This window comes from Ambystoma mexicanum, chromosome 5q (genome assembly GCF_040938575.1).
Source record: "Ambystoma mexicanum isolate Mex_15411 chromosome 5q, UKY_AmexF1_1, whole genome shotgun sequence".
In the NCBI taxonomy this organism is placed as follows: domain Eukaryota; kingdom Metazoa; phylum Chordata; class Amphibia; order Caudata; family Ambystomatidae; genus Ambystoma; species Ambystoma mexicanum.
Window position 1 is genome coordinate 901,101,142 of NC_090933.1, and position 15,547 is coordinate 901,116,688.

Consider the following 15,547-nt stretch of genomic DNA (forward strand, 5'->3'; position numbering starts at 1 on the left):
CAGTGAAACAAGAAGATACAGGGTGGAGGATCGGGAGAACACCAGGTCGTACCCCCGTGGCAAACGCCGCTCGTCTGATGGACGTGGGCAGTGGCCCTCCAGGCGAAATTTCCGCTATATAGAAGTGCGGTCACCATCAAGCAGTGACTCTGTATCGTTTGTGGATGATCAGAGAAAGAAAGGCTATATATGGACACTAAACAGTGATGTGGCTAAGGAGCACAGCCCAACGTTGGGTTCCTCATCGACATAGGGGCAACAGTAAACATCCTGAGTGAGGAGGCATACAACAGTCTCCTACAATCCACAAAGCTGAGACTGTTGACCATAGACATCTACCCATATGGGTCCACCACACTTTTGCCATGCAGAGGAGTAATTTCTGAAGTATGCTCACACAAGTCACATGCAGCATGTCTCCCGATTCACGTGCTCAAGACAGAGACTAACAGTGGATGTAACTGCTGTAAACATTGGGCGGTACACGTCCTCTCCCAATTGATGACACACAAATATCTGGTGAAAGTAGATGATATAGAAAAGGCATTACCAAAACTATTCAAAAGGCTTGGTAAGCACAGGAACTGCAAGATTCAACTTTATAAAGACCCCAACGTCAAACCCATAACCCAACATAATCGGGGCATCCCAGTTAACATACAGAGACAGGTGGATGATGAACTCAAAACATTGTTGGATCAACAAGTCATTGAACCCACTGTGCGGCCCACGGCCTTGGTATCCCCTATAGTACCAGTCACCAAATGGTCTGTGTGTAGATATGAGAAGGGCAAATTAGGCGACACAAAGAGAGAGACATCAGGCGCCTCAGACCACAGACATGATTCGCCTGCAACACAGAGCAAATGCATTCTCGAGACTGACCTCAACAAGGCATAGCGGTATTAGGTAATATTATCCTCACAAATAATGTCGCCATATATATGGTCGCCGAGAAAGGCCATAGGTGACATTATTTATGGGGATAATTGTGGGGATAATTTATGGGGTAAATGGGAGTGGGGGATGCTGGGGTGTCCGCCACTCCCTTTAAAAAAATATGGAGGTTGCAGTGGGTGTCCCCCACAGGTTCCATGGGTAAATATTACCGCAAAAAAATGCGCCATTCTTGTATGGCGATATTTTTGCGGGAATATTAACACAAGGAACCGGCGTAACACAAGCTAAAAATTGCCCTGCAATCCAGATGCATCACCACATTCGTGACGTACATAGACCTATTCTGATATGAACGGCTATGTTTCGGAATATTGACCGCAGCTGAAATCTTTCAGGACGAGATTCACAAGGTCATTTAACACACCCTGAACTGCTTAAACTACTCGGACATCATCAAGGTTTTCGGAAAATCCACCGAGGAGCACAACGCCACATTCCACTGGGTATGCTCGGTGCTTGAGGCAGCGGACCTGACATTGAACAAAAATAATTGTGAGTTCCACAAGTGCTCATTGAGAATTTTTAGACATATTTTCTCGGAACACGGCTTGTGATCTGATCCGGACAAAGTGGCGGTGCTCAACAATGCCTTGAGATTGGAGAACGTATCCGAGCTACGCTCCTTTCTTGGGCTTGCTAGTTATTGCTCCAGGTACTTGCAAGTCTACGTACCATCAGCATGCCCTTCAGACAACTCATTAAACGCGACCAGGTGTTTCAATGGATGCAGGAATGTCGGGAAGCTTTGAAAACATCTGCAACCACATCTCCAAAGTGGAAGAAATGGCGTATTTTCACGCTGACTGATCCACAGAAGTGGTTGTAGACACTAGCCCAGTCGGTCTGGATGCCATCTTGACACAACGGGCCCAAGACAATCCACACAACCAATGCATAGTGGCATACACCAGCTGGATCCTCACGCACACAGAACAAGCATACTCACAGGCTGAAAAAGAGAGCCTGACTGTTGTTTGGGTCTGTGAGTATTTTCATCTGTTTCTTTACAGGAAAGCGTTCCTAGTCATTACAGACCGCAAGTCCCTCCTGGCTGTTTTTGGCAACCCAAAGGCAAGGCTGTGTGGGATGTATTGCCCCACTCTGCTATACTATATGGCATCACTCTGCTATCTATGGTGCAAGAAACTGTAAAATGGCGGCAAACACGTTGTGCTCGCCAAAACCTCCAAAACTGCGTTTCCAACACACAAAAAGATGGCTGCACAACCTGCCACCTATGGTGCATGTGTGGTGGAATAGAGCACACGAAGCAGAAAAAGTGCCAATGGGCTCCATTACAAGCAAACATAGAGTGCAGAGGGAGCAGCAGCACTTTGCAAGTGAAACTCCAAAATGTGCCTATAATGACATTTACTTTGCTGCTAAAAATCCAAAATGCCTGTACATAACCCTTCTCAATACTCAAAATCTGGGTTGGTGCTAAAATTCATTTAACCTAAGGAAGCATTGTGAATATACAAAGTCTTGAAAGATTAAAAGCAAAACATTTTCCAGCAAAACTGGATTGCCTGTGAATGACAGTTCCTGTCAAAAATCTGTGCGCAGTACCCTGGGCTACCTGTGAATGGCAGTTCCTGTCAAAAATCTCCTGATTAGACTTTAAAGTTATCTAAACTAAAAGACTGCCGGATTAGCAAATATAAAAGGGTTGTTGATGAAAGAAACACAGATCTCAGTTATTTTGATTCCACAGGTTTAAATCTAAGAATGTAATTTACCTATGTTACCTGATGCAACAAGTTTGTTTTCTGCTGGATTTTAGGTCAAGAAACTAAGAATAAATAAATTAGCCTGGCTGGGCCTGCCAGAAGTTGAAAAACAGGTTTTTCCACCCAAGAGGAGGGCCTGCCTCTCAGCAGATACTCACTGACATATGATAATTGGGGATTAGGACAGACTTTTGCTGCAGCCAGAGATTGATCAATGGCAGATCCTCCAGGCCAGGAAATGGACGTGTGAAAGGGTGGTAAACTGTCCTGCAGAAGGAAATTCAACAAAGGTGGGGGCTACTCCTTGCTTCATAGACAGACAAAAGTATGACCATTTGCTGCTAAGAATATATAATTAACATTTCTTTAGAGACTTATAACTTATCAGGAATGGTGAAAAATATAAAAAGGGCAGTTTTGTTAGTCAAATTTTTGGTGCTACATTTCAAGATGTGATGGAGCTGTGTAGCATATTTGGAACAGGAATGACAATATATGTGGTTTTATGGGAACTGTATTTATGTTAGAATTGTTAAACTTTGCACACACATTCCTATGGTAAACACACATAATTGTGGAAATTTGGAGAAAATTTGGAAAATGTTTTCATGTTGAAATGGACAAAATGCTGCAGAAAGGCGAAACAAGATCTCACAGCTGCGGGATTTTGAGGAACAGATACTCCATAACATATGTAATCCCTGTATGTGATTTTTGTAGAGGTTACAAATGTATAAATATGTATTTAGGACAAAATTCGATTTTGATACTAGTGGCTAGGTGAGGTTTCTAAGGATGTTAAAAGCCAAACCATAAATGTGACATCATCTGTCTTGGATCCAATCACTTGTGTGCAAGGCGGAGATGAGACTCTGATCCAATCCCATTCCACAGGGGCGAGTTTAGTTAAGCCGGCCCATACACCCATTTTTGTGATGTCATTTGAAAGGATAAATAGAGACAGCTGAAAACACATAGGGACTGACTCACTCTTCTGATTCCAGCAAAGCACTCTGATCCAGCATTCAACATCCTTCCAGATCCAGATGCCAAGAACCAGACCAGGCCAAGCAGTAGCTGAACCATTTTCAGCAAGGCCTCAATCCTCAAACTAATTCTTACAACCCAGTGAAGCGTTGTGGTGTGAGAAAGCATCCTGAAACTAGCATCCTAAAACTATCTGGCTTGCTACCATAATGCCTTGCTGAGGAACTCTCAATCCCGCTGATTTGAACTACCCAAAAACAAGAAGGGCAGATCCTGTGCAGTTCCAGTGACCGGCCTAGCTGATCCAGTCGCGTGCCTGATGTGCTGTCTTTCCTTGATAGACCCAATCCATTGACCAGAACCGTGACTGTCCAAAATCTTAAATCCCAGTGGATTGTGAGTATTAATAGGATGCTAGAGAACTATTGAATATCTTGCATTATCTTGTTCGATGCTGATCTCTGAACTATCCCTACTTTCCTAACCAGTAACAGTGTCAAAATGTTTAGTGCTATCTTATTCTGTCTAGTTGCTAAAGCGCCATTTTCATAGTCCTCTTTATTTGTGTAACTCTGATCCATAAGTCCCACTTTGCGAAACAGTGCGGTTGACCCGTTATATCAAAAATCGCATAAGTAAAAGTTTACCGCAAATTTACATTTAAAAAAGTTTTACATGTGTGAATAGCTTTAAATTATTTCCCACCTTGCCTTTGAGATTCCAATTGTTTTCTTTTGATTAAATCATTGCTTTTGCTTGCTTGCATCTGTTTAAAGCAGCTCCCATAGAAATGTATAATAATTTAAGCATTTTTTAACATATTTTGTGTTTTTGCTCAGCCAATTTCAAAGCCAATTCTGACAGTTGAAAAGTCAAATCTGTTTTTCTCTTGTGTTTAAAGGGGGAAGGTGGGAGTGATATTCTGTTTGGTCTGCATTATTCCTGAATACCCGCTCTCTCCTCACATCTATTTAAATTGCTTATTGGTGGGTTGAGGGGTTTTGCAGGGGAAACCCCTAACCATAGTGCTATCTGTTCTAAACCAACCCAACAGTATTCCTTTCTTTGCTGCATTCTTTTTGTGTTCATTACTTGTGTATTAAAGATATTAACCATTGTTCCTGTCACCCCATTGGTGATTGTTGTTACCTGTTAAAAATATATTGTGATTTTAAATTCTAAGTAAATAAACAAATATTTACCTTTACAACTAGCCTGATTCCTGGTTGTGTAACCTAGGGGCTATTGTGAGGAGGATGTGATATGATGGTATATAATTCAGAATATTGAACTTAAAGATACAAATAAATAAGGGTTTAATTTGCGCACTACATGCTGGTCGAGACTTGGGTGTGTGCCTGATTGAAATCACTTACAGCTGCCCCCGAGAATTGCAAGGTGGGGCCTTCGACTGCAGGATTACAAATTCACCATAGTTCACAGACCAGGAATCGAGCGATCCCGGCTGACTACCTGTCCAGACACCCGACAGGGCCAGCGAGGGCAGGATTGTCCATTGCAGACACACACCTCAATCATGTAGTGCAACACATGCAATCCTTCCCTGTGAACTGGGCCACCCTTAGGAGTGAATCAGAATGAGATCCAGCTTTGCACATCATCACAAGCTGTTTGACCAAGAGAAACATGAAGCATGCCAGGGCGCAGGGGAAGAGTCACGCTGGGGCCGTGCAGCAGAATATACACAGCCTGGAGATGGTGCAGGATGAACTTAAGGTAGTGGAGGATAACATCATCATGAACGGATTTAGAGTCACGCTGCCCAGCACGCTCTGGCAGCGTGTTGTCCATCTCAGTAATGAGGGACACCGGGGGGTGGTGTCCAGGAAACCGCTGCTCCGGCAGAAGGTTTGGGTCCTCAAGCTGGATGCCATGGTGGAGTAGATGGTCCAGAACTGCGCCACCTGTCGTGTTGTAGCACCACTGCCTTACCCCAGCCCCTTACACATGTCCCTGCTCGCAGAGGGATTGTGGGAGGAACTGGCCATGGATTTGTTCGGCCCACTGCGGGATGGGTCACATGTGTTAGTGCTGATTGAACATTCTCGTTTACCGGACGCCCAGATAATTTTGTCCACATCTGCCACCTTTGTCATACCCATGCTGGATCGAAAGCTCTCGACCCATAGTATCCCCAAAGTCATCAAATATGACAACGGTCCTCCATTCACTAGCAGGACTTTGTGAACTTTTCAAGGTACATGGGCTTTCACCATAGGTTCACAATGTTCTGGCCACAAGCCAATGGAATTGCAGAACGTTTCATGGTGAACATCACACAATCTCTGCAGGTGGCCAACATCACTAACCACCCATTCGAATAGACACTATACCAGACACTATACCAGCTGCTCAGGGAGTACTGGCACACCCTGCACATCACCACAGAAGTGTGTCACGCTGATCTCATGTTTGGGAGGGCAGTCTGTACCCAACTACCAGAGGGCCTGATTGCTCATCCCAAGAGCCCGCTAGAACAACAAGCCAGGACTTGTGACCAGGCAGAGAAATATAAAATGAGGTACAGGGTGGATGCCAGGAGGGGAGCCAAGGAAAGCAAATTAGAAGTGGGAGACCAGGTGGTAGTGCGACAGCCTCGAGCTCAGAAAGAGGATCCCACTTTTGTACTGGACCGGCTAGTCATCACAGACAAAAGCGGAACAATGCTGACAGCTCAAGGAGGGTCTCGCAAGACAATCAGCGACACACCTTGCATTTCAGCAAATGCCAAGATGAGGACATGCACCCGTGGCATCTCACCCAGGCTGACTGGCATGGCTCAGACTTAGATGACTCTTATCTAGGGGACGGAGAGCTGTCAGAGCATGAAGAAGAACAAAATATATTTAAAGGGCGCCTGGCAGGGTCCTGATATGCCCAGGAGGGTATATGTATGTATATCAAAATAATCAGGATGGGAGATCACCAAACAGCTATTGTATTCTAGAGAAATTCATTTAATCTCAGAACAATCTTTTTCACACATAATGTTTAGGAGTTTACATTACTTTCGATAAGCACGAAAGTGACACGGACAGGTTTGACATTCTAATAAAAGGGGCATACAACTGTGTACCGACCTCTAAATTTGTAGAGGTAAAGTTCCCAACAAGGTGCACAAGTAAATACAACAATTCGGTTACACGAAACTTAAGGCAGTGCTGCCCTAGACTGCTTTTAGTCAAAGGCAATTAAACAGACAGTGTACACAACACTATATAAAAACATACAACGGGGGTTAAACAGTTGTGTCACAGATCATTGACACTGTAGTGTTTCGGCCACAGGGGCTTTTTTCAAGCTTGTTATTGTGGTGGCCTTCATCAGGAGAGACATGAAGCCTGGTTCTGTCTGTGAGTGTTATATATGGGGAAAAGGATGGCTGTCAGGATCTCCAAATTTTTATTGTTTTTTTCTTTTAAGTTACTTATTAGTGGCTGAGTAGTGCCTAGAGTCTACACATTCGTGTGCATTTGAAGTACAGCTTATCATCAACTGAGAGTTTGGCGGTGAGGCTGTGCTTAAGAGTCGCTCATAGCATCATGGAGGACTGTCGTGTAATGGATACACTGAGGCGCGTGGACATGGGGTTCCTAGATCCAAAAAATTGCAACAGGAACCAAAAATGCTAATTAATGGCCTTGTAGGAGCATGAAGAGGAGACAGCCAGACCAGGTGTTGGTCCTGAGGAAGCACCGTCGGGGCCAGGGAGACGCCCTCAGCAGTCCCGCATAAAGCCCTGCAGACTGATTGAGGAGATGGGGTACTGTCATCTAATTTTTTTAAATGAGGGAGATGTGATGTTGTGCAACGTTGCACAGCCCATCCCTGCCATTGGGCTAGGGGAGGGGCCATGTTAGGGAAAGCGGTCTGGGAAGTGACGTAGAGTTAGGCAGGGGTTCCATGGCAAGGGGAGTTCAGTTGTAAGAATAAAGAAGGTTGAACACGTATATCTGGTATCAGTGTTCTGTTATTAGCAACAGAGTGGTCCTCCGTTGCTGCAGTAAGGCCAGACCCTCACAGACCTCACCTGTCACCCCCAGAAACATGCCATTACTGAACTGTCAACTTGTGATGCATGATCTGCAGTGAGACATGCCTATCAAAGCCTAGATCGCAGCCATGCCAAACGTATTCTGGTAAAGTTCAAAGCACACGAATTTCCATTGATTTGAAAAATCAGATCTTTTCCTAACTTCCTTTGGGGTTTGTGAGAGAGAGCATGTTTAGACAAGTTATTCATTCTCGCAGGCTATATAAGAGGCATGCGGCTGGAGTTTATGATCACTCCTGTCAGCCAAGGCTGGTGGTTGCTGGATGCTTGGCTAGTGTAGAGGGAGGGCTTGAGAAGGGATGATTTACTTAAGGGTGCTTAGGGGAGCCACAAAAATAAAATAAAGTTGGATGAAGGAAGGCTGTTAGGATCCTGCCAGGTGGGGTTACAGGGAAGCCAGCAGGAGACTCCCTCTGGGAGGGGAAGTGGCCTCAAATGGCCTCATCGGCCATGGAGAGCCCTTACGGTGCGTTAGGTGCAGAGACATGTCGCAACACAGCGATCCTCCTAATGGAAGACCCAGGTGGCCACTGTCTGCAGCACTCTCTGTTGTTGAGGCTTACAGTGACTTGCTTAGACATACTTGGATAGTGAAAGCAACCAGTCCTATGCCAATGCCTGTATTATTAATGAGCTGTGAGTCAAATTAAGAAGCAATCACAATTTGAATGTGTCACGTTGTATGTTAAGCCACAACCGAGGACTGTCGTACTGGGCCTCAAAGGAGGACCCTTCCCAGGCCGAATGAGTCAGTGGTGGTCTGTGGCACGTGCAACCTGCCCGGTATTGGACGGCAGCCTGGGTGAAGTAGAGATTGGTGCCCAGGCCAGGCCACGTTAGCTGTGCAGCCCAGGGCTGGGTGGCATGACCTATGAGGCAATATCCCACCCCAGGCCCAGTTTGGGTGGGCGCAAAAGAGCAAAGTTCTGGGCTGTGTACACGGTTTTGCCCAGGTGAAGAGGCCGGCATTCAGTCCCACAGAGCGTTAAGACACATCTCTGCCAGAGTGTTAATGAGCAATGTGGGAGGTCTGTGTGCAGAGCACCGTACAGACACAGCGAGAGGAGCTAGTTCCCCCCTCTCATAATTCCCAGATGGAGGCGATCGATCATGGTTCGCGTACGTGGCATTGACAGTAAGTGTCGTCTTCCCACAAATGGGGTGCTGTATTGAAGAAATTGAGAGACCGGGCCATGCAGTGGTGATGGAGGCAACCCCTGGAGGTAAGGGGTGCTGCAGAGCTTACAACCATCTCTCCGATCAGCAGCTGTGCACCACCTGGGCAGAGGGCACTAAAGTGCGGAAAGACAGCTCGGCCCAGGCGACACTGCTATGGTGCATATTTAAGACTTGTAGGTACTGTGCCCTATGAGGCATTTGTTTAAAGGTGACAGTGTATGGGCCCCAAAAATAATGAGGTTCATGTTTGACGGAAACAGTCACATGTGTATAGTGGCAGTTTATTTATATAAGTTATTGTTATTGCATTCATGCATAGTGTTCAATCAGTGATACATGTATTCATGGGCACTAGTTATTTTTTTGTGTGGTATGTTTAGGAGGTTGGGACGATAGATATGACCAGGGTTGCCTTGCAGTAGGGGTGATTTTTTTTGCAGGGGACTTCCCTTATGGAGATAAAGATCAATTGACCGTATCTGAAAATAACGATTGGGAACCTATTGTCGATTACGAGGTGGTACTGAGGTTGATAAAACAAATCTAAGATCTCCCGGACAGAAAAACCAAATGGCTTGACAAATAATTGTTACTCACCGCTCCGTAGACAGGTCACCGTATCTAGATAAAGGACCTTGGTGACAGATGTTATGCAAGGACTCGTGGTTCAGCCTCAATTCCAGCTCCTCTGAATTCTATGATTCAGGCTTCCTCGAAAGAGGGGCTCTTCTCTACGATGTGCTTCTCTGCTGTTTCAACCGGAACAGGCAGAGTAGCCAATCGCCTAAAAGAGCAGGGAGATCGCACACCGCAAAAAACAATGCTGCAAAGGAATACAAAGAGGATTAGATATGCAAAATTGAAGAATGATGGCAATATGATCACAATAACTAAAGGAATACCTAGGCAAAGATTGGATTGGTGCACTATGGGGAAGGACCTACAAGAAAAGAAAAAAACCCTATTACCATAAATAATAATGCAACCTAATAGATGTTTTCAATGGAATATTAACCCAAAAGTCAAACCTGAAGGGAATAACTCCTGAGGATTAATGATGTCCAAGTTAGAAGGTAACAACGACAGGAAAAAATAACAAAAGGGGAAGGTTAGTACAGGAAGGTAGACCAGGGTTGGTGCAAACAGGTAAGCGTCAATAATGCACTTGGAGAGTTGCTTTCAGCAGACTGTTGTAGTTCCAAAGTAATGTACCAGTAGATTCACACAAAAAGGAAAACAATGAACCAGCAGCGTTCAACAGTGTAGAAAATGCCTAAGGAGTTCAGTGGAGGTTGGAAAGAGATGAAATCCCCAACTGAAAGAACAGAATTGAATTACCTTACAAGCTCGTACCGGACGTTGGGTAGCTGAATGTGTCCTGAACGAGGTAAGACGAGGAGCTGCAGGGAGGCAGCGGACGCGGGCAGGCGCGATCCGGAAGCGTCTCATGTTGGCCGGGGATACAGGAAGTCCACCAGGAGAAATGCAGGCAGTCCAGGGACAGTCCGGGTCGGAAATGTAACAGACTCAAACACGCCAAAGGGAGTAGGCAAAAGCAATCCAGGAAGACGTTCTGGGATCGATAATCAGGGAATTAATAGCGTTTCAAAACAGGGATTCATAAAGGGTACGGGACGTAACCGTAAGAGTGTAGTACCGCAATTAGCAGCAACGAGCCGGCAGAAGAACGGCGCTTTTAAGCTGTAGGAGGGCGTGGCTTCAATACGCATTCCTTGCGCACGGAACGTGTCAGCTGACATGAATTCCTCCGTCGCGTGCACAGGCGCCATGGCAACCTGTATCTGCTCCACAAGGGAGCTTGCAAATACGTTTTCCTCAGCAGGGAAGCCGTGGAATGGGGAGACACGGTTTTCTTTGGTCTGTATCTAACAATAATACATTTAAGGGTGATCCGATTATATGGGCTCTTGTTTTAAGTATGGTGTTTAAAAGCATATCCATAACTGGGGTATTTACGATTTCCTGGCAAACAGCACACGTGGTGCCCGTATTTAAGAGAGGAGAAAGAAACAAAGCTATGAACTATCACCCCATTGCACTTATAGACGCAGACTGTAAAATCTTTACACTGGTACTGCTGATACATCTGAATGAGTGGATGACATCAACCCAGCGTTGAAATAAATTCCAGACTGGTTTTAGGCCAGGCCACTTGACTAACGTTAATGGCTTAGTGATGCGGGCGATACAAGAAACAGCTTGGGGAAAGTGTCTTGGAAATATCTATGTGGCCTCAATTGACCACTTGGCGGCCTTTGATCGTGTCAACTGAAGTTGTCTCTGGCTTAAGTTGACAAAGTGGGAGCTGCCAGGGAGTCCGTTGAGGCTTATTATGGTCCTCTATGATAAGGCAGGGATATGTGTTAGATTGAATTTGGAGGGGAATATGTCACGAAGAACTCAAACTGTGGTTGGTGTGGGGCAGGGGTGCGTGCTTGCCCCCTGACTCTTTAATCTATATGTCTCAGACATTAATGACTATGTAGCTGAGAACGGTTTGATTACTCCGAAACTGGGTAACTTGCGCATACCCTGGTTGGCATATGCGGATTACTTCCTGCTCCTCGACAGCACTAAGGTGGGACTTCAGCATTGGTTAAAAACATTTTCGAAATATGTGGAGGACAGTGGATTGATAGTTAATCCAGACAAGACTTGTATTATGGTGCTGTCGAGGGGTAGAAAGCACAGAATCCAGAGATGTAGTATGTAGGGGGTCTCGGTTGCCAATGCGGACAGTGTCCTCTACCTGGGTTTCCGCCTTATGTCCCAACCATCTAAAATTGGGAATTGAACGTTCCTGAGACAAAAGGCCTTCGTGCTGACTAATCAGATGAATGAATTAGAACACAAATATGAGCAATTCTCTATAAAATCCTCTGTTTCTTTTGTATGAGGGCAAGGTGGTGCCCAAACCCATCTATGGTATGGAGCTATATTATGATGTGGTTGGAATGTGGAGACATACCTTGAAGTTGCCAAATTCAATCCTGGCTTCGGCCATTAGATTTGAATTGGGTATTACATCATTGGGTGTGTGGGTGCTTTGGAGGCTACTTTCACTTTTCCGGAGCATGATTGATCCAATTCCTAATACATTGTATGAGGAGTTGGCCAAGATAATGGGGCACACAGGTGGTGAATGTAATTCCTATAGATTTCTGTCAAAAATGCAAGAAAAATGTGACTCAACATTTTTTTTTTTTACTTTATTTAATACTGATAGAGAGTTACAATGGGGACATTAGAAGCACAGTCCCACATTACATATCATGGTGTACACAGTAATAGTGGTAAGTGATATTTCAAGGTACATCATGCATACAGTGATTATAAATTACAATTGACAAACAGTTTACATCTCCAGTCACCTAAGTTGCAGCTTTATCACACAGATATGATCGGAAGCCTGCCCAGGTATCTTGGTGTCTAGAGCATGTGGAAAGAGTGGAGATATATAGGTCCTCGCACTCCTGTGCCCAGGTCAATGCTACTAGCCGTTCTTTCATGCTCAGGGGGTTTTTGTCTTTCCATTTTAAAAGGACGTCTCTCTTTGCTATCAGCCACTCAGTATTCACTAATGCATGGTGACCTTTGCATGTGGATCGTCGGCCATATACCGAAGAGTGGACCTAGGGGGTTTTGTTCCAATGGCACGTGTATTACTTCCGCTATCGTGTCTATTACCTGGTCCCAGTAGATCCCCAGTTGTGGGCACGACCAGAACATGTGTAAGTGGTCGGCTGGGGCATGCCGGCATCTGGGGCAACAGTGTGGCTGCGAGTGGGCCATACTGGACAATCTAGCCGGTGTGTAGTAAAGTCTGTTTAGAAGTTTAAACTGTATGAATTTAAACCAAAAGTTTATAGAAACGTTCTTGGTGTGTGCGCACATTCGGGTCCATTGCTCATCCGTGAGGTCAAAGCCCAGTTCTCTGGATCATCCCTGTAGTGCACGAGGTGTGGGAGGCGAAGTGGTATCTAATAACATCTTATATAATGAGGACAGAATGTGTCTGCAGTCCCCAGAATTAGCGATGCAGGCTAGACATGCAGTCTCTGGTGGTTTGTCTGGGTTCGACGGCTATCTAGCCGAGATGGCCGCCTGTAGCCTGTAGTATTGCAGTCTATCCCCACTCGTGTTCCCGTGGCTGGGTTTCCAAGTAGATGACGGGATACATTTTCCCTCCGGAAAAATATCAGCTATGGCCCTGTAACCCAGGTTTTCCCATTTTGTCTGTATCACCATGTCCCATGTCGGTTGAAGCTCTGGGAATTTCCACAAGGGTAGCCAACGGTCGTAGGGTCTGTCAGTTTACATGAGGACGAGCATTGGGCGCTGTGTGCAAGTGACTGAAACGAATGGGCAATCGTGTCGGTAGCGTTGGTCTAGTATTAGTGTTTTTAGGTCCGATTCTGCAGCAGCTAGTGTCTCCAGCTTGACGTGCAGTGGGGGCAATGTCATGGGGTACCAGAACGTGGCGAACTGTGCCTGAGTCGCTGTCCAGTACAGCTCTAGGTTTGTAGCGATGAATCCCCCTTTCTCATATGGGTACGTCATCTCTACCCACTTTTTGCAGACTGCACCGGAGTGCCATAGGAATTGCACTAGTAAACTGTGTATTTTGGTAAAATAGGGCTCCGCTGGCCATACCGGGACATTGGCGAATATGTATAGCATCTTGGGGAGTAGTGACATCTTGGTCAGTGATAGTTTGGTGGCCGGGGAAATGGGAGGGCTTTCCATTTATTTATTTTGGTTTTGGTGTATGTACCTAAGTATGGTATTGTTGTTTTGCAGTAGAGAATTTCGATATCTCGACACAACCACCCCCAAGTATTCAATTCGATCGGGAGACCATCGGAGAGATGATACTCCCCGGCAGCTGACGGTGTTGTTGGTGAGGGGATTCTCTCTGATTTTTAAACATTAATTGTGAAGCCGCAGACTTCGCCAATGTGGGTGATGTCCTGGATGATCGGTATCAGATTGACTAAGGGGTCTCTAACGTAGAGCATGACGACATCTGCGTAAAGAGAAATTATCTCAGGGGGACCAATTAAATGGATTCCGCGGTGGCCGTGATGTTTCCTGATGTATTCTGCCATTGGCTTAATGGCCAGGGTGAAGAGGATGGGGAGAAAGGGCCGCTTGAAGGGTCCCTCTTTTCAGCTGGAATAAAGTGGATGTGTGTGAATTGACACGAACACTAGCAAGTGGTTGTGTATATAACAGTTTAATGTAATGCAGCATATTGGGCCCAAATCCCATTGTTTCAAAGGTCACGAACAAGAAGTCCCAGGCCACCATGTCAAAGGCCTTTTGGGCATCTATTGTCACCCCCACTGCCTGTGCCTCAGGGTCTATTCTGGCCATTAACTTGAACAACCGTCTGATATTGAGTGCGGTAGATCACCCAGGGACAAATCCAGCCTGGTCGGGGTGGACTAGGTGCGGCATCAGCGGGAGGAGTCTGTTGCCAGGACCTTTGCATACATTTTAGTGTCACAATTTATGAGGGATAGGGGCCTGTATGAGCCACATTAATTGCTGGGTTTGTCAGGTTTCAGCAGTAACATGATTATCGCTTCTCTCAGGGATTCTTGCAGAATGTGAAGTTGTAGGGATTCCTCCCATACTTGCAGGAGAACCGGGGACAGTGCTGCAGCATATTCCTGGTAAAATTCAGTTGTCAGGCTGTTCGGACCTGGAGCCTTGCCTTTGGGCAAGTCGGAGATGACTTCTACTATTTCCTCGAGGGTGATATGAAGTTCCATTACTTCCCTGGTTTGCGGGCATTGGCTGGATAGTGAAATGTTACAGAGTAAAACCTGTATGGCAGGTTTCCCCTTTGGTTGTGGTGCTGTGTATAATGTATGATAAAGTCTCGGAATACTGCTACCACTTCTCAGTCCACCCACCGATTGTTCCCCTGCGCATCCAGGATACAGTCAACCTGTTCCAGGCCTCGCTCGGACCGGATCCCTCTCGCCAATGTCCTCCGCGGTCTGTCCCCTTCCCCATATCGCCTGGCCGCGGCTGGCCAAGCAAAGAATCGGGGGTCCCTTGTGGTGTGGCCATCAATTCTTTCTAGCTTGGTATGAATTTGTGCTAATAGTGTGGGGTCGGAGGTTTGAGAGTGTTCTTGTACAGATTTTTAAGTTTACTTTCGGATTTCTCTGGGTCCCTTCTAATGCACTTGAGCACTCCAGCCTCCCTTGATATCGACGTGTCCTGGATGTACACTTTAAAGACTTGCCATCTAGCGCTCTGAGATCTGGCGTCTGGTGTATTTGTGGCGAAGAAGGTGTCAATGTTGTTTTTATGTCTGCTCGGAATACTACATCTCACAATGCATCAGATTTGAACCTCCATGTGCATCTCATCGGAATGTCTCTATATTTTAGGGTTAGTAGGATCGGGAAGTGGTCAGAGAGTGTACAGGGTCTAATTTCTGCATCCAGCACTTTCCACATTAGTGAGCCTGAAATTAGCAAGAGGTCTATTCGGGAAGCCATGTCATGCACAGAGGAATAAAAGGTGTATTCTCGGGCTAGAGGGTATATGGTTCGCTATGCATCTCTGAGTCTGTATG

General features: G+C 45.7%; 1 protein-coding gene across 1 annotated transcript in view; it reads left to right on the forward strand.

Moving 5' to 3' along the window:
• CPQ (carboxypeptidase Q) overlaps positions 1 to 15,547 on the forward strand; it is a 1,957,200-nt gene that overhangs the window by 1,307,544 nt on the left and 634,109 nt on the right. The window lies entirely within an intron of this gene.